Source organism: Scyliorhinus canicula, chromosome 5 (assembly GCF_902713615.1).
Source record: "Scyliorhinus canicula chromosome 5, sScyCan1.1, whole genome shotgun sequence".
Lineage (NCBI taxonomy): Eukaryota > Metazoa > Chordata > Chondrichthyes > Carcharhiniformes > Scyliorhinidae > Scyliorhinus > Scyliorhinus canicula.
Window position 1 is genome coordinate 49,382,620 of NC_052150.1, and position 22,584 is coordinate 49,405,203.

The 22,584-nt window shown below is 44.4% G+C and overlaps 1 protein-coding gene across 3 annotated transcripts in view; it reads left to right on the plus strand.

The window, feature by feature from the left end:
• ripor2 (RHO family interacting cell polarization regulator 2) overlaps window positions 1-22,584 on the plus strand; it is a 310,961-nt gene that overhangs the window by 55,099 nt on the left and 233,278 nt on the right. The window contains exon 1 of one of the 3 annotated variants that reach the window (XM_038797031.1): window positions 4,070-4,352. The exons of the other annotated variants lie outside the window; for them this stretch is intronic. The gene's annotated coding sequence lies outside the window, so the exon portion shown is untranslated. Of the gene's footprint in view, window positions 1-4,069; window positions 4,353-22,584 lie in introns of those variants that run through there. 3 annotated transcript variants of the gene reach the window in all.

Here is a 22,584-nt window from a genome sequence, read left to right on the forward strand (position 1 = left end):
CCTAACTGCCGACTGAACCTTCATGTTAACCTTAAGATAATCTTGAACTAGGACTCCTAAGTTGCTTTATGCTTCTGATCTGTTAAGCCTTTTTCCATTTAGAAAAGAGTCTGTGCCACCATTCTTCCTACCAAAGTGCATAACCTCATGACCTTCAAATCTATTACTATGTATATTGAAAATATTCAGATGATTTGTCCCCTCAACGAATGCCTCGTTTTCGCAGCTAGCTGTATTTAAACATAAATCCTGAAAGCAACAATAATTAGTCAACTTCTTATTTTCTTTCAGAAACTTTATGATGAATGTACCTTTTAGAAACTGCAAGCTAATTTGAGGATACGTACACCTCAGTTTGTTTAGAGGTAGCGAGGTACTACCCAATACACATAGATGAAGAGACAGGGGAGAAAGGGAATCAATTCCTGTTGACTTTGCAAGGCCTGATTTTTTTTTTTTGGAGTTCAATAAATTTATATGTAATGGCAAATATAACGAAACAATTTCTGGCTCCAAGCTCAATCACAGACACAGTAAACATTTGACAATGGCAATGCCTGAACTATTGTGCAAGGGACCACAAAGATTAATTTCTCCCAAGCAGTTAGAAATCAGTGAATAACCAAGTTCTCTCCAACTGTTGTGGATTCTGATACAATTGAGTTCCTCAGGTAAAGGCCTGATAGTTCATGTCACAGCTGTGCCAGTTAATTGTGTGGTAGCCAGATGCTGAAGGCAGTGTGACGGTCTGAGTATGTATAACACTGTGGAGATCAAGTGGCGTCTTTCGTGTTATTAGGCAGCCCTGCAATTTGAGAAGGAACAGAGTCCATTTAGAACTACAGCTCAGGTTTTATCAGGCTGAAGTATCACAGGATTACATTTTTTAAAAAGTCTGTGAACAATAAGGTGCATTAATCTCCACATGTAGAATATTTTAATACCTTTTCTAACGCTCAGGCCTGATACTCAGAGTGAAATTACACTGACATAAGCCTGACAAAACTCTGCTATTTTGGTTCTGATCTTAGTGGAGAACCTAAATCCCAAAGGTCATGTTAACCATAAAAACTCAATGCCAACTTTCCACTCACTCCTACACCAATGAATCCTCAAATAAAACCTCTAAACATCAATCCTTACTGGCGTCCTGAAGTGGTTTCTAATGGGGTCCTGTGCCAGGGCACCTTTCAGCAGCTGGATGCAGAATCACAAGGTGGGGAGAAGTTGACATCTGCACGCGATCCCAGATCCTTCAAATTTAAATATTTGGGCATTCATTGTGCCGAAGCAATTTAGTACACCCCAAGGTGCAGAATGGAAAAATGTTCACCTATATGGCAGGCTGTATCGACTGAGACAACAAATTACGTTTGCATTTATAAAGCATCTATAAGTTAAGGAGACATCCCAAGGTCCTTCACAAATTGGTATGAGAAAATGAACTTTAAGGGCAGGATTTTAACCCACCGCCACCAACACCTCTCCCTTCCCCCAAACCTGCCTGGGCCTCAAGACCTTGACATCCGAGTCTACTGAAGGTCAGGACCCCACACTGTGTGAGGGACAGTCATCTGTCAGTGTTTTGACCAGAATTGGCCAATTAGTTGCCAGAGAGCAGGCACGCCTCCAATTATGAAAGGCAGACGGGCTCACGAGGCTGAAAGCAATAGGTATCCTTATTGTACCCATGCTGCCTCTGGATAAACGGCCTGGGGGTTGAATGGTGCCAGTAAAACAACATGGCTGACGGGGTAAATTTTCATGCCCACCCGACTCGAGCTCAAAGATTAAAAATCCTGCTCCAAGTCAAGAAGGGTGAGGTCAGGAGAGGTGACCAAAGACTTAAAGGGATGGAAGTTAGATTAATTTTCAGCTGTATTGCAATTGGACAATAATGGATCATTCCCCTGCTATATATCCTGGCCTAGGGAGGAAGTGGCCTAGTGGTATTATTGCTGGACTAGTAACCCCGAGACCTAGAATCATGCTCTGGGGACCTGGGTTCGAATTCTGCCATGGCAGATGGTGAAATTTGAATTCAATAAAGAAATCTGGAATGAAAAGTTTACAGGTGACCATGAAATCATTGTCAATTGTTGTAAAAACCCATCTGGTTCACCAATGTCCCTTAGGGAAGGAAATCTGTCGCTCTTACGTGGTCTGGCCTCCATGTGACTCCAGACGCACAGCAATGTGGTTGACTCTTAACGCCCTCAGGGATGGGCAGCAAATGTTGGCCCAGCCAGCGAAGCCCCCCCCCCCCCCCCAATCCACTCCCATCTCTTAAATCTAAAGGTGGAGAGAGAAGTAAAGAGGCTAAGAAGTGCATGGGCGAAGGTTTTCCAGAGAACAGGGCTAAGGTCACTGAGGGCATGGCCACCAGTGGTGAGGGGAAGAGAAATGATGGCTCAGAGTCAGAGAGTCAATGTTATATATGCCTGGATTTCAACATTTCTACAATTTTCTGTGACATTAAATTTCAGTATCTCTTATGGGGCAGCCACTATCCCGTTGATATTTAATTTGCAGAATAATAAGAATTCCACCATTAATGGACTTTATAGAGTCATAGAATACCTACAGTGCAGAAGGAGGCCATTCTGCCCATTGAGTTTGCACTGACCCTTCAAAAGAGCACCCTACCCAGGCTCACTCCCCGCTTTATCCCGGCATTGTCACCTAACCTTTGGACACTAAGGGGAGACAATTTAAAATGACCAATCCACCTAACCTGCACATCATTTGGACACTAAGGGACAATTTAATGTGGCAATCAATCGACCTAACTTGTACAACTTTGGACTGTGGGAGGAAATCGGAGCACCCGGAGGGAACCCACGCAGACATGGGGAGAACATGCAGACTCCACACGAAGGAGTCGCCCAAGGTTGGAATCAGACCCTGGCCCCTGGCCCTGTGAGGAAGCAGTGCTAACCACTGTGCCACCATGGACTTAGAACCACTTAATGGTTTGCTAGCATTTTTAGCATAATTAGAGTTGCCAAGTGTGATTAAATATATTCCTAGAGACTTTGCCACCCCACCCCCATACCATTCCAGCCATTAGTTGCCAACATATCCATCCTTGTGACGCAATGCCTTCCTGCACCAATTAGAAAACAAAGAAATCTCATCACCCAATTGGACAATGCTCGACTGTTAGTCAAACAACCTTCCCCACCACCCTCCCCTCACCCAGTTTTCCATATTTGTATATCTGCTAAAAGATAAATGTTGAAAGAAAATGACAAAAAACATGTTCTTTTTTATGTCCAGATGATTTTTCTCAAGGGTTGCACACAGCAGTGTCCTGGAGATGGATCTTCAATTCCTGGAGACTCCAGGCCAATCCTGGAGGGTTGGCAACTCTGATCTCAATTCAGCCAGCTAACTCAGTACATTACCTCTGGGCATTACAGGGGTTTGGTGTCTATTTGTAAACAAATTACTGAAGTATAAATTCTCGCTGGTTCCCAGATGATCAGGCAAAGGACCGGTAAAACAATTAAAGATGGATATCTAATTCTCTGGTGTTTTAATATGGCCCCAGATGAAAAGGCCAATTTTGATTAAAATATAATGGGTCTTTTCCAACTACAATCTAAAATATCATGAAATATTAACGAAAAGTAATTTAGCAATGATCTCAGACCTTCCAAAATGGAAATTGTGTTTAATATAATGCTTACCTCATCGGCTAGCTTTGTGTTAAAGTTAATACATATGGCATAGTTCAAAGAGAACAGCACAGTAAATTGGCATAAATAAATTAGCTTAGCTGATTGAAATAAATCTGCCTCTTTGATTATCCGGAACATCTTGCAGGTTTTGACATTAGTTGTTCCATTTACTTTTCATTTAGAATATCCCAAACTGTACATCACATCATTGTCTTTAGTTGACATCTTTTTCTTGAGCAAACCCGTTTTATTTTACAGCAATTGCATGATTTGATTTGGCTCGTTGAATTTGGGAGACAAGATGTAAAACAGTATTTTATTGGTACAATACAATTGAGCAGCAGCAGCGGAAGTAGGTACACTATATGCTTAGCTTGCACTCAACCTGCCCCTGTCATCATGGTAATATGATGGAGTGTAATTCCCTCATCTGCATAAAATTTCTAAACACTACTCGGAGCAAGCCAATTAGAAGCTGTTGTGAGCTTGCCGTGTGTGATTCCTCTCTGTGCTTTATTGTTAAAAAGAGTGTCATTCGGACTAGAAGCCACACAGGTCTTGAGAAGAGCACAGAAATAGATCACCAGAAGAGCTGCAGCACAAAGGAAATGTTCTGAGGGAGCAGAGCACAGAAACAAATTCAGACGACATGATCATTTATTTATTCAGGTAGGCACAGCTCTGTTTTGATTTCAGATGCCTATGGGTGGAGGCGTTCATTTAATCATATCATTTATTCTCGTGTAAATTGATGTGAGTTGCAGGCTCAATTGGCAGAAAATTATAATATTGGGCAAACAAAATCAGTGTTAGTGAGGGTGAATTACAAAAACATTTCATCAGACTGGAACTAATCAACATTAGTCATACAGCTCCTTCGCCTGACGACTGCAAACATAGCTGTAAATTTCTTTGGGGTTTAAGATAATGATGTTAAAGGATTTGTTTCGCTCTGTTCAAATGATGAAGCAGTTTCGGCTGCGTGAGCTGATAAACTAAGCCCACGAGCCAAGGGTACTATGTTATATATTTTCTCTCTGCCCCATTTAATCGGGGATTTGACAAAGGGGTTTTCATAGGGTCCAGAATGTAAGATGTACAGGCCACTAATCTTCAACAAGAAGCTATTCAGAACATTTATGGTGCTGAAACAATTAAATTTACTTTTGTTTTTCTCTACTCCCATAATAAATTGGTCCAGTTTGTGAAAAGTGACAAACCGAACCTAGCTTACAGTTATGAATCTTCCAAGTTTTGTTAGAATCGTTTGACGGTAAACCTCAGCTCCTTGTTCATGCAGCTTATTCTTTTAATTTAAATATGTGCTTCCATCATGCTAACATAATAGAGTGTAATTCTCTCATCTACATCAAATTTCTAAACACCGTACGCTGGGAGATATGATTCAAACCTTATTTGAGCACGTGCATACCCTTTTGGGTTAATTGCTGTTTGACAATGAATTACATTCTTATTTGCTATCAGCTGTGTAAGGACTGAACTTGGGTTTTAATTATTCACTTCCCAAACGTGAATCTATTAATATTGATAATTGATTCATTTATTAAGGAATGACTAGCCCACTCATCATCGTGATTGAAATCTTCAGCCTCAAAAAGATACAGTGTAGCTTTGTTTACACCTTTTTGAATGGGCCAAAAATTAGGCAGCTGACACTCCACCTGGAAACACCTGGATGTCCATGTGCAGAATCACAGAAAGTTAACAGGCAGGTACAGCAAACAATTATCAAAGAAAATGGTGTGTTAGTCTTTATTGCAAAGGGAGCGAAGCAAAACGGAAAATGCTTTGCTGCAATTTATGGGGCCTTGGTGAGGCCACATCCAGAGAACTGTGTACAATCTTGGTCCCCTTCCCCAAGAAAGGATATACTGCCTGTGGTGAGATAACCACTGTAGTTATGTGTACTGCAGTAGGGGGATGTATGCCTGTACCTGTAATACAGGTTCCTCCGGTCAGCCCCTGCTGACTAGCTCCGCCCACAGGGAGCTTATGTATAAATGTATGAGAGCTGCTCAGACCCTTAGTCTACAGTTGCAGATGGAGGGACAACATCGTACAACAATAAAGCCTCTATTGAACCAGTCTCTCGGCTTTGTGTATAATTGTTAGCGCTACACTGCCATAGGAAGGAACACAACAAAGGCTTACCTTTGTTTTTAAAATTCAGAATGCCCAGTTCTTTTTTTTCCCAATTAAGGGGCAATTTAGCATGGCCAATTCACCTACCCTGCACATCATGTTGGGTTGTGGGGGTGAGATCCACGCAGACACGGGGAGAATGTGCAAACTGCACACGGGCAGTGACCCAGGGCTGGGATCGAACCCGGTTCCTCGGCAACATCAGACAGCAGTGCTAACCACTGCACCACCATGTCACCCTCGACAAAGGTTTACCATACTGATTCTTGGGGTGAGGCATTGTCCTATGAGGAGAGATTGAGTAAACTGGGACTAGATTCTCTGGAATTTAGAAACCTCTAAGTACTTCAAAAACATGAGAGGTGATCTTACTGAGAAATGTAAGATTCTTCAACTAGTTAAATCGGGAAGATGAGGGGAGGAAGTTTTCATTGCATGTTGTTTCTAGAGCTTGGGGTCACAGGCTCACCTTTAGGACTGAGATAAGTAGAAATTGCCCTTAACTCAGAAGCATTATGACCCTGGAGCAGACCCCAACATTTTCTAGGATGCCGGACAGAAATCCCAATACTTTTTTCAAATTTGTAAAACAGTGAGGAAAGGATAATGATTCTTGCAAAAATAGGGATTTGGTATATTAAATCCAACTTTATATTAACACAATATTAAAACTACCCTAACATCACATAAATATAGCTTACAATTACCAGTAAAACAATGTTTAACCATAAAAAGAAACACTTTAACTTCCAACTGATATCTTCCTTATCTTCAATCAAGCAAAACGCATCACAGGTCAAAACTCATTGTTAAATAGAGGTAGCAAACATAGGATTACCTGCTCTACACTTGAATAGAGTTTCTTTTAAAAGACTGCTTAGAGAGAAAGAAATCATATCAGAAAACAGCCTGTAGATTATTGTCTGTGTCATACTTCTGCTTAACCTGACAGCCTTTTGCAGAAGCTGCTATTCTGTTCTAACTCAAAAACTAAATGCTTCAGGCATGAATCCTCCCATTACTACCTCATCATTATTCCCCTCAAATCCATGACTTAATTACTTAAATTTAAACACATGTCTCTAATTATCTAATCCCCAGAAATCATAACCAAAACCCATTAGTCTTTTCCTTGGAAACAGAAGCATGATTTGAAATAATAATGATCTCACTTTTCCAACATCTTAATGATACCTTATGCAGCCACAGTGTCTGTCTTTCTTTTAAATCAGGATGATCAAAACCATTACTGCACCAGATACATATCATTCACTATGTAGTTCCGACATTCATCACAGAAGGTTGTGCATCTTCACAAATTGCCATTCCAAATAGTTGTAGCTGCTCAATTATTGAGGACATTTAAGACAGAGGTCCAAGATTTTTGGGCACTAAAAGAATTAGGGAATGTAGAGATCATGCCAGAAGGTGGAATTGAAGTAAAAGTTCAGCTGTATTGAATGGTATAACAGATTCAAAGGGCCGAATGGCAAACTCCTGTACTGTGTCTTATGTTCTGATATGCAAATCAGGTCAATTGATCCAACAAACTCCCAATGGAATTTAATGCCTCCTCAAACAACCCCCTTTCCCCTGAGGAATAGTCTGTGAGGCCGTATAATCGGGTGAGCAATTGCGTGGTGACAATCCTATTGTCAACCCGACTTCCCCGAATAGGTTTAAAAGGTGAAGGTTAGTCTTCCTGAACCTGAGACCCTTTGAGACCCTTAAGTGGTCTATTAAGGGCTGCTTAAGGGCCTCATCCACTACTGACATTCTAGAAATGGCAGGGAGCTCACTCTGTGCCTCATGGAATACCTGACCCCCAACCCCCCCCCCCCCCCCCCCCCCCCCCCCTCCCCGCCTTCCCTTTCCTACCAGGGCAAGAGTCACTCCCTTTAGAAAACCCTGCACTACCCACCACCCAGACCTCCCACCTTATTGCCAGGGCCTGACTGGCCTTAGCAAGCCTGCCCCATTCACCTCTCCTCTATAGTCTCCACATTTGCTGTTGCTCAAAGCCTCACGTAGGCCCAGCATTCGTGTTCCTAGTGATGCTGCTGAGGCTGAAGTGGCTGGTGACTCTTGCAAGCAAGATTTCTTTCATTTAAGAGCCTGGGAATCCTGAAAGCAGTCCGGGGGTGTAGGGTAAGGAGGTGGGTGGGGGGAATGAATCATAGTCGTATCTACCCTATCAAATTCTCTTGTCATATTTCAATTAGTTCACTGCTCAATTGTGTAAGGTCAGGGCAGCCATTAACTCTTTCAGCCCTGGTGTCACCTTGAATCTACCACCTATTATGGAGAGATTTGTAAACAAGGATGAGAACTCTAAAATCGAGCTGTTGTTGAATTGGCAACAACTTAAGCTAAGGAACACAGGGCTAATGAATCTCAGTCGTATATGGTCTGGTCCTGACTTATGGTGCCCTTGTGTCCTGTTATAGGCCTTCAACAAAAATGTGAAAAGCATCTCTTTTTTTTGCTCTCTGTGTTGGTCTGGGATCTGAGCAGTAAAACAGATCTGCCGGAACATTCGGTGCAGGAACATTCAGTGGGTGTAACTTCACTGAAGCTGGTATCTGAGTGAGTGAAAGAAAAAATTAGTCACAGATGAGGAATGGCCATTCAGTTCATTATATCTGATCCCTCAGTACATTACCTGTCCCACCTTTACACTTAATTGCACTTTGAATAAGTCCAATGATTCTGCTACTGTGTGCTGACTTAATTGATTATTCCAGACATGAATGTTTCCTTGAAGTATTTATTTCCTGGTGTATTCCAAATGTAGTTGTGGGTAAAATTCCATTCAACCCTTCTTTCTCTGTGTATTGGAATCCCTAATCTGCATGATCTTATATACCATTATCTATACTGTTTATCTGTACATGATCTTATATACCATTATCTGTACTGCTTTCTCCCTCGATGGTGGAGCTCAAATCTCTCTGGTCTCTCCTTGTAATTCGTCCCTTTTGCATTGTGAGGGCGAGGATGGGTTAGCTCAGTTGGCTCGAGAGCAAGAATGTGGTGTAGAATGGTACCAACAGAGCACGTTCATTCCCTATACCAGCTGGGGTAGTTCACGGACGGCTGCCCCCCTTCCTTGCTTGGTGCAGAGTGCTGTCCTGCTGGGGTAGTTCACGGAGGGCTGCCCCCCTTCCTTGCTTGGTGCAGAGTGCTGTCCTGCTGGGGTAGTTCACGGAGGGCTGCCCCTCTTCCTTGCTTGGTGCAGAGTGCTGTCCAGCTGGGGTAGTTCACGGAGGGCTGCCCCCCTTCCTTGCTTGGTGCAAAGTGCTGTCCAGCTGGGGAAGTTCACGGAGGGCTGCCCCCCTTCCTTGCTTGGTGCAGAGTGCTGTCCTGCAAGCTATATAACCCTTGTCTCTTCTCCCTAACTGTGAGAGATGTCCTTTGGATGACTGATGGGCTATTTCCAATTACTTTACGTATTTAGGGTAAAATCCAAATGGCTGGGTGCCAATGGCTGGGTGCAGAAGTAGAATTTTCCACCCACTAAAATGCATGGGTTGCTTGCAAATGCAGTGGTACTCGGGATGAAACAAGAATCAATTTTCCTATCACCTGGTGAAAATTCTTTGGTTTTCTTGAAGAAGGCAGAGCTGTCCTGTATGCAAATTTAAAGAGATTTTCAGTCTTTCACAAACCAAGATAGTACAAAAACAAACCTCTCATAATCTTTTGCAGTTCGACTTGCTTTGCATATTTGTTTCGACTGCACAGTGAAGAAGCCCATGGTACGAATAGGGTGGCACGGTAGCACAGTGATTAGCACTGTTGCTTCACAGCTCCAGGGTCCCAGGTTTGATTCCTGGCTTGGGTCAGCCTGTGTGAAGCTTGCACTTTTGCCCCGTGTCTGAGTAGGTTTCCTCCGGGTGCTCCGGTCTCCTCCCACGATCCAAAGATGTGCAGGTTCGGTGGATTGGTATGCTAAATTGCCCTTATTGTCCAAAAAATAAGTTAGGTGGGGTTATTGGGTTACGGGGATAGGGTGGAGGTGTGGGCTTAAGTAGGGTGCTCTTTCCAAGGGCTGGTGCAGACCCGATGGGCTGAATGGCCTCCTTCCGCACTGTAAATTCTATGATTCTGTGAATTCTCATTGTTTCAGTCACAAGGATGAAAAAAAGTTGTTTTTTATTAATCCACTTACTGTCCCTTTAAATCAAGCACAGCATTTAAGAATACGAAAGACATCTGAGATACATTAGCCATCTGTTGTGATATATGTTGTGAAGTTTGTCATTATTGTTTCCATGGTAACAAGCTTGAAAAGAAGTAAAACATGCCATTTGAAATATTCTTTGTGATTGACTCAGGTCTAGATATGACAGCCAATTATTGTTGAATTCACTGACAGTTATGAATTCCTATCAAGCCTTGCCGATCAGTCGAGGGCTGGAGAATTCAGCAACCTGAGAAGAAACCTTTGTGCGGAGCTGAATCAAATAGATTAAGTCTTCATAGAAAGACAACTAAATTCACCCAGCTGCTGTGACTCATAAAAGAGACCAGAAGAAAGAACGCTGCGTGAATGAAAGTTAGATTTAGCGGAACAGGTTAGCGAATGGATCATAATCTTTTGCAAAAGCAAAATATAGTAGATGAATGAAATGAAAAATGAAAATCGCTTACTGTCACGAGTAGGCTTCAATGAAGTTACTGTGAAAAGCCCCTAGTCGCCACATTCCGGCGCCTGTCTGGGGAGGCTGGTACAGGAATCGAACCGTGCTGCTGGCCTGCTTGGTTTGCTTTAAAAGCCAGCAATTTAGCCCAGTGAGCTAAACCAGCCCCTGGCTGGTTTGCTGTCCAGCCCAGATGCTGGAAATCTGAACAATAACAGTAACTGCTGGAAATATTCAGTCGCTCTGGCAGCATCTGTGGAGAGCGAAACAGAGCTGACATGCAGAATATAGTGGAGCCTGTAAGAGGGGGAAGTTACGGCAAGAGGGCATGGGGGACTTAATTAGGTGGGAGTTCCCACGTCTCACAAACTAGTGAGTACAAACTGGACATTAACATGAACATTCAATGAAGACTAAACACAAAGGCCGGAATTCTCCGACTGTTGGGATTCGCTTTTCCCGCTGGCAGCACACCCCGCGTTGGTAGGACTCGTTGCTCCCACTGGGAAAGGCCAGAATAACCCACCAATCATTTCCTTCACAATAGGGAAAATGTTCCAAATTCCCCTCTAACCATCAATGTGTGCCAACCATGCATTATGCCAGTACAGTTAGCTCTCTGACTAAACTAACCCCATTAAATGATGATGATACATGAATAAAGTGAAACCAATAGTTTCACTATTGCACGCAGCACGGTAGCATGGTGGTTAGCATAAATGCTTCACAGCTCCAGGGCCCCAGGTTCGATTCCCGGCTGGGTCACTGTCTGTGCGGAGTCTGCACATCCTCCCCGTGTGTGCGTGGGTTTCCTCCGGGTGCTCCGGTTTCCTCCCACAGTCCAAAGATGTGCGGGTTAGGTAGATTGGCCATGCTAAATTGCCCTTAGTGTCCTAAAAAATAAGGTTAATATGGGGGGGGGGTGTTACTGGTATAGGGTGGATACGTTGGCTTGAGTAGGGTGATCATTGCTCGGCACAACATCGAGGGCCGAAGGGCCTGTTCTGTGCTGTACTGTTCTATATCTATATCTATAATATAATGTGCCATATTTACAGGTGGAAAATTTAACTTTTTTCCAACTCCTTACCACTGTTGTGCTGTCATAACGTCTTAAGTTTCTGCTTGCAGCCACCATGCCTTGATGCAAGGCTGACATCAGTAGCTGAGGCTGGTGGCAAGATGCTCAGTGCACTACCTTTGATGACAGTGGGGGTGTTGGGCATCCTCTGGAGATCCCAGGCCTTTGAGGACTCTGGCCTGGGTGTTCTCCTGCAATGGTGTAAGGGCATTCTCCTTGGTCTCTACTGGGATCAATGGCAGACAGAGATGAGGAGAGGCGACTCACTCCGAGAGTGCCATGAGAGGAAGCGCCCAGGGTCAGAGGCACATGGTTTTCCCCCATGTGGGTGGGTAATGGCACTCCCCTATTTCTCTGAAGAGAAAGGACACAGCAAGGTATGTACAGGTGCCTTATTTCCATATTTCTGCTGTACTGTGCCCAAGGGTAGAACAACAGAATGCAGATCTGATTCCATATTGGTCGATTGCTCAGCCAGGGTACGTATGCTGGTCGCCAATGGCTCCATGGAGGAAGCCATGCGCTCACATGCCTGAGACATGGCAGGAATCATGGCTTGGATGGACTCCTCCATTTTCCGTACTAAGCTGCGCATAACCCCTGGCATCTCTGCCACGTGTTTGCCAACCTTCTGGCATCTCCACCAGGATTCTTGTGACTGCGACCAGAGGCCCGTCATCAGCGTGGAACTGGTTCCCAGCAGTCCTCCAAGTGTCCGGGGTCTTGACTCTCACAGCCTCCCTCAGCTGCTGGGATGCGTGTGTGTGTAATGTGCACTTCAGATTGTGCTCCCAATTTTACACGTGAATCTGTGTGGCTTTTGCTACACTAGTGGAAATTGTGGAGAGGCAGGGTTAGCATTAGCATTGTCCCGAGTGGTGGAGCTTTCAGTCTCCTTCGGTGACTGCAGCCCGAACTCGGAATTGTGAGGATCTGTGGTTGAGAACAAAAAGAACCACATGAAGGATCAGCACAATCCATGACTTCATCACATTTCTTTGTGTGCCTCCTGTGTGACCATATTCCAGCACCAGGTTGGATGTATTCTCTTTCTAATACCTGGTCATTCCAGGCTCGCTGTCTGTGACAATGCAGCTGTCCTCCTCTCCTACGATCTGCAGTGTCTCTTCCTTGGCAACTTTAGGACAAGGACAGACCCTCAGGGCCCTGACCTCTCCCTCCAGTTGTGGGTCTGCTTCTCCTGCACGACAACATGGAGATTTAGTAACATGCCAGGTGGCACCTAACTTCCTTTCCTGCAAGAATCTGTATCGCAAATCCTGCCCCCCAGTTGTACGTTGGATTCCAGCGCTCAGGCAAGTCTAACTGTCACACGCTTTGGCCTCAACTGCACGTTGGATTGAATTGGATTTGTTTATTGTCACATGTATCGAGGTACAGTGAAAAGTATTTTTCTGCGAGCAGCTCAACAGATCATTAAGTACATGAAAGGAAATGGAAATAAAAGAAAATACATAATAGGGCAACACAAGGTACACAATGTAACTACGTAACTGGCATCGGATGAAGCATACAGCGGTGTAGTGTTAATGTGGTCAGTCCATAAAGGAGTTGCTTAGGAGTCTCGGGACAATGGGGAAGAAGCTGTTTTTGAATCTGTTCGAGCATGCTCTCAGACTTCTGTATCTCCTGCCCGATGGAAGAAGTTGGAAGAGTGAGTAAGCCGGGTGGGAGGGGTCCTTGATTATGCTGCCCGTTTTCCCCAGGCAGCGGGAGGTGTAGATGGAGTCAATGGTTGCGAGGCAGGCTCGAGTGATGGACTGCGCTGTGTTTATAGATCATAGAATTTACAGTGCAGAAGGAGGCCATTCAGCCCATCGAGTCTGCACCGGCTCTTGGAAAGAGCACCCTACCCAAGGTCAACACCTCCACCCTATCCCCATAACCCAACCCAACACTAAAGGCAATTTTGGACACTAAGGGCAATTTATCATGGCCAATCCACCTAACCTGCACCTTTTTGGACTGTGGGAGGAAACCGGAGCACCCGGAGGAAACCCACGCACACACAGGGAGGATGTGCAGACTCCACACAGACAGTGACCCAAGCCGGAATCGAACCTGGGACCCTGGAGTTGTGAAGCGATTGTGCTGTCCACAATGCTACCGTGCTGCCCCAGGTCCTCTGACTCTCTCTGTTCACGACTCTCTGAAGTCTCTTGTGGTCTTGGGACGAGCAGTTGCCATTCCAGGCTGTGATGCAGCCCGATAGGATGCTTCCATGTGTTACTAAAATTGATCATGTCTTCACCAGCCTGGCCTCGCTACCCAATCACGAAGACACATTACTCCAAGACCCCTTACGAGGTGTAATTTTGGTAACATGTGACCATGCCATTTACCTTGGTGGGCGCAGAGCAGGTTGTTAACCCTTTTCCTGCACTGGACCCAGAATCTTTGGAGGACCTCACAGTTGCTCATTTCTTTTCCAGTCATGTAGCCTTGGGCTTTCTGTTCCCATCTGCGGGAAAAATCACTTCCGCCATTCCCTGATGACCTGGAGGAGAATCTGCAGGGAGGTGTTGTGGGGTGGGGGCAGTGACAGGACATGAAAGAATAATAAGTTGGGATTTGATCGGGGGAGATGTTTGGGGAGGGGTGAGGATGATGAGGGAGTGGAACAAGAAATGGGACAAAGTACTGATAGAACGTAGGTGGACAGGAATGTTGTGGCCTCTTTTATAGCGCACCCATACCGCTGCATTACCACTTGCAAGCGGGATCGACCAATGAGTTCCTGCCCTGCAATGTAACATTCCGTGTATCTCACACACAAGTCTGTTGGTGATCATTTCAAAATTAATTGTCATTACATGTGGCCTAACACCCGACACACAAGCGGAAGTGCTGCCCCCCCCCCCCCCCCCCCCCCCCTCAATTTCCACCTTTGGGGCCTATGCATCTCTTATTAAGTTTCACCCAACATTTCAGATTTGTAACCTTTCCTTTGAACCTTCTAATGAACCTTCTTTTAAGGAGATAGGCAATAGATTTTCTGCCACGATAAGTTTACATCATCGTGATTATATATTTGCTTGCTCTTGCTCTAATACATGTGCCAAATCATTTAAAATTGGAATAAAATCTGATGTGATGCTCGACTGCGTGTGGATACTTCATGGCGATAACAGGGCAAGGGAGTAAAATTAGAGGAATAATTAGTTAAAATTATGAACTGTGAGAGACAATCTTAGACACTTGTGACTGTTGGGGCTAATATTTTGATCAGATGGGGGGGTGTTGCTGACAGGGAGCACCAGCTTGTAAACATGGAGACCCATAGTTGCTGACTGACTCTCCACTTAAATGAATGAATGGGAAATGTGATCTCGAAGGCTGGTGATTTCTTGGCCTTATTCTCAGGGTTTTTTGTTGGAATCACTACACCAGTGAATCAATCCCATTGCCTAACCTTAGGATTAGATTGAAAATCACTCTCTGGTATTATTCAAGTGGACACAATTGATCTTCTGCAGTAGCTTTATTGTTTTGGGTGCAGCTTCTGCTGACAGTAGCTGCCAATGCTGAGGACCATCAGCATCTTTCCTCAATCCATATTGTTGCTATACGATAGCATTGATGTAGAAGGATTAGCGTTTGTGTGGTTATTTTTGCTAGTTTAATAGAAAACAATTTGTAGTTGATTCCTAGAATATTGTCTTCAATGTACTTTGGCAAAGGTTTTCAAATTAGATGAATAAAAATTGAAGGATACTGTGCATGGTGTTTAAACCTAACTAAGCTGAGGTGGGTAAAAACATAATTCTGTGTCAAATCATCAGATTCAACAAGGCTAAGGCAAACAATCACTATTGGTGTGATTCCAGCTGATGTTAATACTGGACAAGCCAGATCCTAAAGTGCAACTTGGCTTGATCGATCTTAACTTTGTTTTTTATAGAAACCATGGAGGAAAGTCACTGAACAAATTCACACAAGCCTGATGATAAATTTTTATCACAAAGAATAAAATAATCGTTAAAACAGACAAAATTGTTGGAAAGATCTTGATACAAACATGAGAAAATTATTCACATGTTTACTATTCCTTCACCCTAGCTATATCTTTATAGGCACATACAAATTTGGATGTAAAATAATTTACCATATCTATCTTATACTTTAATATTCAGGGTAAGTGTACAGTATGTGTGAACCATCTGGTGAACTGTAGTTCACCACACCACAAGTTATTCTTTGGATTTCTCAACAACCCACCCAGACGCTTGTCACACCATGAGCCAACCGGTCTCAATGAAATTTGCCTTTCTCACAATGGTTTCCAATCTCCATGTTGGAAAGCTCTCCTTGGAATTCTCTCCAAGCGTCACTCCACTCAGACAGCCTCAAAAAGGATCCACCTCCAGGGTTTCGATCTTGCCCTCCAAGATTCCCCGAGACCTCGTTCTACACTCAAGCTTTACCTTCCAAGGACATTTTCAGATCTTCAGCCATGCCTTATTGTCCAAAAAGGTTAGGAGGGGTTATTGGGTCACGGGGACAGGGTGGAAGTGAGGGCTTAAGTGGATCGGTGCAGACTCAATGGGCCGAATGGCCTTCTTCTGCACTGTATGTTCTATGTTCAAGCCGGGAATCGAACCCGGGTCCCTGCTGGTGTGAAGCAACAGTGCTAACCCCTGTGCCACCTGTGCTGTTGTACATCTTGGAGAGCAAAAGTGCAGAGCCTATATAATCATTGACTTATGCTAACCTCCTCCTACTAGACTGAGAGAGATTGAGATGTGTACCAACTACTCGGAGTCAGATGCAGATGTATACCGCTGGACTGATTTATATGCACATTTACCACAAGACACAAAGGAAATCGATGCAAATTCATTAAAACCATTCGAAACAGATATAAACCACTGACATAAATTCAAGTATAGCAGCAACAAAATAAAAAAACACATCTGTACAGGCACTTTCATCTTGTGACCAGTCTGAAAGAGGAAAAGTTTTAACAAAAAAAATCAGAAATTCACCTAAACCTGAAACTGTGATGAACTTAAATTGTTCTGAGCAGCCCATTTCTTCAGCACGAATAATTGTTTTGGAACATATCTGGGCCCTTATTAAATAACTTCAGTCAAAGAAGCTTCTTCACAAAAACATTCCATATATTCTGACCTTTTGTCCATGGTTTTCGATTATTGAACTATGTAAAGAGACAGCGGTCGACTTCAAGATAATACTTTTAGTCTCTGGGATAGATATGGATGATTGTTTAAAATGAACACGCAGCTCCTCCAATGCTTGCAGTCAATGCAATTAAGTATCAGCTGCTGCTATAACAGGAGGCTGGTCCAATACAGCTGGTTTTGTGCTTGTGCCTGGGATGAATTTGTAACCCACTGTCGTCAGGTGGCTGGTATGTTTGTGGGGGTTTGCTTTTACTTACAGTAGAGACAAAGCATAACCAGGTTGCCACACTGTGGTTTACTGAACCAGCTGTCAGTTTATTGCAGAGGTGTTGCTTGCTCACAGTCTAATGATGGAAGAGACGGAAATCTCCCAAGTGCCTCTGATGATGTCACCGCATAATCATGTAACATGACATACAGAAGAGCATTGGTTATAAAATAGTTAATATCCCTCCCCCTTTACTCCTGTAGTACGAAAACAAATATTAACAAACATCAACTTAAACTTTTACTCAGGCTGAACAATGATTTTTTAACAAAGTGTTATTATTATGCAATTATATACACATCAGGAGAGAATCTTTTAGTCTTGATCAAAACTTCTTGGTTTCGATGTCTGTCCATGGCGAGTAATTTGGTTTTATTGCTGTTGCTCTGTTAAGATAAAAATGTCAGATAGTAAGTGTGGTGAATGTAATATATGTTAATATATATGTTAATTCACACTGTTGTTGTAAGCGCAGTAGCGCTGTCCTACCACTAGGGGGAGTAGTGCTGGGAGCACCTAGGAACTTGTACTGGGCTCCACCCTTGGTTCCACCCACGACTCCTCCCCCTAGTGCAGCTGTATAAGTACTCGTGTCCAGAGTCAGCCTGGGTCACTACGAGTTCATCAACAGGTAACAGGCTGGCTCTGAAGTAAGTTATTAAAGCCTAGATTCACATCGGAAACACGTGTCTGGTGAATTGATGGTTCCATCAGTAAGAACATATTAATTTTGATTTCCCCATAGAAGTACTCCGTTCTGTACCGTTAATCCAAGTTTCCTTGCTCGGTACACCTTGAATTCCAGATTCCTCCTCTGGTTTACCTTTCAAGATCATATCCATGACCTTCCCCATCACCAGATCTGACCTCGTGTGCCTTTGCACTTGAGATGCAGTAACAGGTACACTCTCTGCCTGGGAAAAGTGCACATTGTTCACATAGTTCTCCTGTGATTCAGCCTAGTCCTGTATTGGTAAATGTGATGGCGTTCACAATGTTCCTCTGACCTCCTGTATTTAATTTTGTAATTATTTTTAAAATAAATTTAGAATACCCAATTCATTTTTTCCAATTAAGGGGCAATTTAGCATGGTCAATCCACCTAGCCTGAACAGCTTTTGGGTTGTGGGTGCGAAACCCACGCAAACACGGGGAGAATGTGCAAACTCCACACAGACAGTGACCCAGAGCCGGGATCGAACCTGGGACATCGGCACCGTGAGGCAGCAGTGCTACACACTGCGCCACCATGCTGCCCTTAATTTTGTAATTATGCGTTGATAAGATGAGGGATCAGCTCTGCAAACATCTCGCAGCTAGAGATGGTATTCCTTTGTCAAAGGCTTGTGGTCTGGTAACAAGGTAAAATGTCTTCCATACAAGCATTGGTGAAAGCTTCTGATTCAAAGTGTTCTACTCAGGGCTTCTTTTTCCAATTGAGCATAATTCTATTCAGCGCTTGTCAATGTTCTCGATGCGAAAGCTATTCGTCTCTCGTCTCCATCCGGCATTATATGAGAGCTAACTGCACCCATCCCACAAGGCAATGCGTCACATGCAATTTGTACATTCAACTTAGGGTCACAACTTTTGATTTCTTCACATTTTTTAATTCAGTATATGCCTCATCGCAGTCTTCAGTCCAAGCCCATTGTTGGTTCGCATATAATAATATATAGAGTGGTTTTAATATGGTCATGGGATTTGGAATACATTTTCCATAGTAATTGATAAGCCCTAAAAATGATCTCCATTGCAATATTTTCTGCGGACTTGGCTCATCTAAATCGCAATCACCTTTTAGGTTCCTTGGGGAGCCCGTCATAATCAATTACATGGCCAAGGTAGCTGATTGGAAAAAATTGTATCTCTCTCTCTTGATATGAAGGTTGTTTTTTTCAAGACACTCCAATGTGTATCTTCTAAATTCCTTAAGAGCCCCTGTTCAATCCTGCTGGTAATTAAAATGTCATCCAAATTAGGGCTCCTTTAGTTAAGGTGCCTCTGCGGGGGAGGGGGGTCCTTTAGTTAGGGGGGCTCTTTGGGGTCCCTTTTATAGGATCTCTTATTCTATCTTCGAATAAGAGTTGTCCGGCTAATAGGAGGTGTCCAAAATACAACTTTATTGCTAATTATTCACTTTAATATACTTGCATAAGATCTAAATCAAAACTTTGAAACAAAATGTCAGATAGTAAATGGGTTGGTCAAATACATTGTTAATCATAGAAGCATAAAGAAATCACTTTAAAATAAACAAATGGAATAATTCAAGAATTTGGAAAGGCAGGAACTCAGGAATGAGCCCTTGACCATGAGGTCTTACTCTTAAGGGAATCCTTGGGCTGGATTCCCTGCTGGCGGGATGCTCCATTTTGCCGGCAGCCCGGAAGTTTCCCGACATCGTGGGGCTGCCCCAGAATGGGAAACCCATTGACCAGACGGCGTAATGGAGCATGCCACTGGCAGGGTGAAATCGAAATGTGGCGCGGCGGAGAATTCAGCCCCTTATCTATGGTCTAGTTGCTCATTTACTGTCATTGGTTTCTAATTCTCAGCTGGGACCTCCTGGTTTGTTCAAATAGATGTCTGTTACTTAGAGGACAATTTATTAATTAAATATTGGCCATTACTTAAGATTGACTGGTATCCTTCAGGAATAATTCGGTGTCTACATGCGTCGCCTTGCGAGAATAGTATTCTCACACCACGGTTAGCTGTCAACCTTGCTGTAACTAATTATTTGATACATTCTTATTACTAAATGCGCTGGAATACAATGGTCTATTCATTATATGAAACATTAATTGAAACAATGTCTGAATTTTGCAAGACATGACCCTACGGTTCAATAGTTTATTCACTATCCGAAACAATGACTATCTTTTCACAGTCATGGCCTTTTGAATAATTCCATTCTCAGTACCTAAAGACATCAATAAATCAATAGTCTATCACTTTACTTAGGGGGTCTCATTAGTTTCAGTTAGGGGGTCCCTGCGGGGAGGGTCACCCTCATACTTCGGGGAGGATGGGAGCACCCAGGCAATCTGAGGGTGAGGGGCTGATTTGTGGTGCGGGGGCGTTATGGATGGCCACGGGACTTCGCTATCAGGCCGCCTGCTGAAAATGGCAGCCTGATGACTGGATTCCCTCTGGGAGCCCCTCGTATTCCTCACCATGCATAAATTTGCATGGCAAGGGTTAGTGAATTGCTTCCTAATTTACACTTCCAGGGGGAACATAAATCGATAGGAATTCTCCTCCAGCGGGAGAACATACTCCCAAATTTTCACTGTTTTTGGTAATTCTGTAGATTACTTTTGTGGATTTTGTGCATTTTACCCATCTTCCAGATGTGATTTTGTCTGGCCCGGAATGCCTTTGCTATGTGACCTTTCTCGCAACAATTAGGGCATTTGTTTTCTCAACACCAACATTCGTGTGGAGAATGTCTCTTATGGGTGCACCTATGGCATGTTTGAATGTTGAGAGATCTTCTTTTATCATCTTGGGCGGCATTCTCCCCTACCTGGTGGGACGGGGGGTCCCGGCGTAGGGGAGTGGCGCCAACCACTCCGGCGCGGGCCTCCCCAAAGGTGCGGAATTCTCCGCACCTTTGGGGGCTAGGCCCGCGCCGGAGCGGTTGTCACCACGTCGACTGGCGTGAAAAACGGTACCAGAGGCCTTTCAGGCCCGTTGCCCGGCGCCGGTGCTGGCCGAAAGGCCTTCGCCGGTTCGCGCATGTGCCGGTGGGGGATTCTCTTCTGCCTCCGCCATGGCGGAGGCCGTGGTGGCGGCGGAAGAGAAAGAGTGCCCCCACGGCACTGGCCCGCCCACCGATCGGTGGGCCCCGATCGCGGGCCTGGCCACCGTGGGGGCACCCCCCGGGGTCCGATCACCCCGCGCCCCCCCCCCAGGACCCCGGGGGCCCGCTCGCGCCGCCGATCCCGCTGCCAACAGAGGTGGTTCAAACCTCAGCGGCAGGAGAGGCCTCCCAGCGGCGGGACTTTGGCCCATCGCGGGCAGGAGAATCGCCGCAGGGGGCTCGCCGCTCGACGTGGCGCGATTCCCGCCCCCACCAATTCCCGGGTGGCGGAGAATTTCTGCCACGGCGGGGGCGGGATTTTAGGCGGCCCCGGGCGATTCTCCGACCCTGCGTGGGGTCGGAGAATTTCACCCCTTGTTTATTTTGGGGCCAGGTTGAATTTGGGAAGCTTCTTTTGCTGCCAATTCCATAGACACTGCTATTTCAACAGCAAGCTTTAGTGTTAGAGGGCTTTCTGTCAGCAATTGTTTCTGGATTGTCTCATTTCTGAATCCACACACAACTCTGTCTTGTCATCAAGGGTTGATCCAAGCTCATAATTCTTGGCTCGCTTCCATAGTACTGCTACAAATTGTTGAATATTTTCACCATCTTTTTGATTACATCGATAAAATCTGAATCTCTCTGATATGTTTAATGGTTTGTGTGAGAAGTGTTCTTCAAAGGTCTCAGACAATTCCTTGTAAATTATTGTACTAGACTTTGCAGGATGGACAAGATTTTATAATAAGGTGAAAGTTTTCTGCCATATTACACTGAAGAAAGCGGTGCCTTTAATATCATCCAGTATTCTGTTTGCTGCATGTTTGTATTGGAACTCCATGATTCCCCATTCTCATCAACTGGTTCCATATTGCCACCTTTGACATCAAGGCAGCATTTGACCGAGTGTGGCATCAAGCTAAACTGGAGTCAATGGGAATCAGAGGGAAAACTTTCTGTTGGTTGGAGTCATACATGGCACAAAGGAAGATGGTTGTGGTGATTGGAGGTCAATCATCTCAACTCCAGGACATCACTGCAGGAGCTCCTTAGGGGAGTGTCCTAGGCCCAACCATCTTCAGCTGCTTCATCAAAGACCTTCCTTCCAACATAAGATCAGAAGTGGGGATGTTTACGGATGACTGCACAATGTTGAGCAACATTCATGAATCCTTATGTAATGAAGCAGTCCATGTCCAAATGCAGCAAAACCTGGACAATATCCAGGCTTGGGCTGACAAGTGGCAAGTTACATTCACACCCCTTGACATTCAATGTCATTACCATCGTTGAAAAACGTCCGGGGGGGGGGGGGTACCATTGATCAGAAACTGAACTGGACTAGCCACATTAATACTGTGGCTACCAGGGCAGACCAGAGATCCTATGGCGAGTAACTCATCTCCTGACCATCTTTAAGGCACAGGTCAGGAGTGTAATGGAATACTTTTCACTTGCCCAGATGAGTGCAGCTCCAGCAACACTCAAGAAGCTCGACACCATCCAGGACAAAGCAGCCCGCTTGATTGCTCCTCCTTCCACAAACATTCAAACCCTCCACTACAGATGAACAGTGGCAGCTGTGTGTGCCATCTACAAGATGCACTGCAGTAACTCAGCAAGATTCCTTAGACAGCACCTTCCAAACCTGCAACCACTACCATTTACAAGATCAGCAAATATCTGGGAACCCCACCACCTGGAGGTTCCCCTCCAAGTCACTCACCACCCTGACCTGGAAACATCCCGCTGTTCCTTTACTGTCACTGA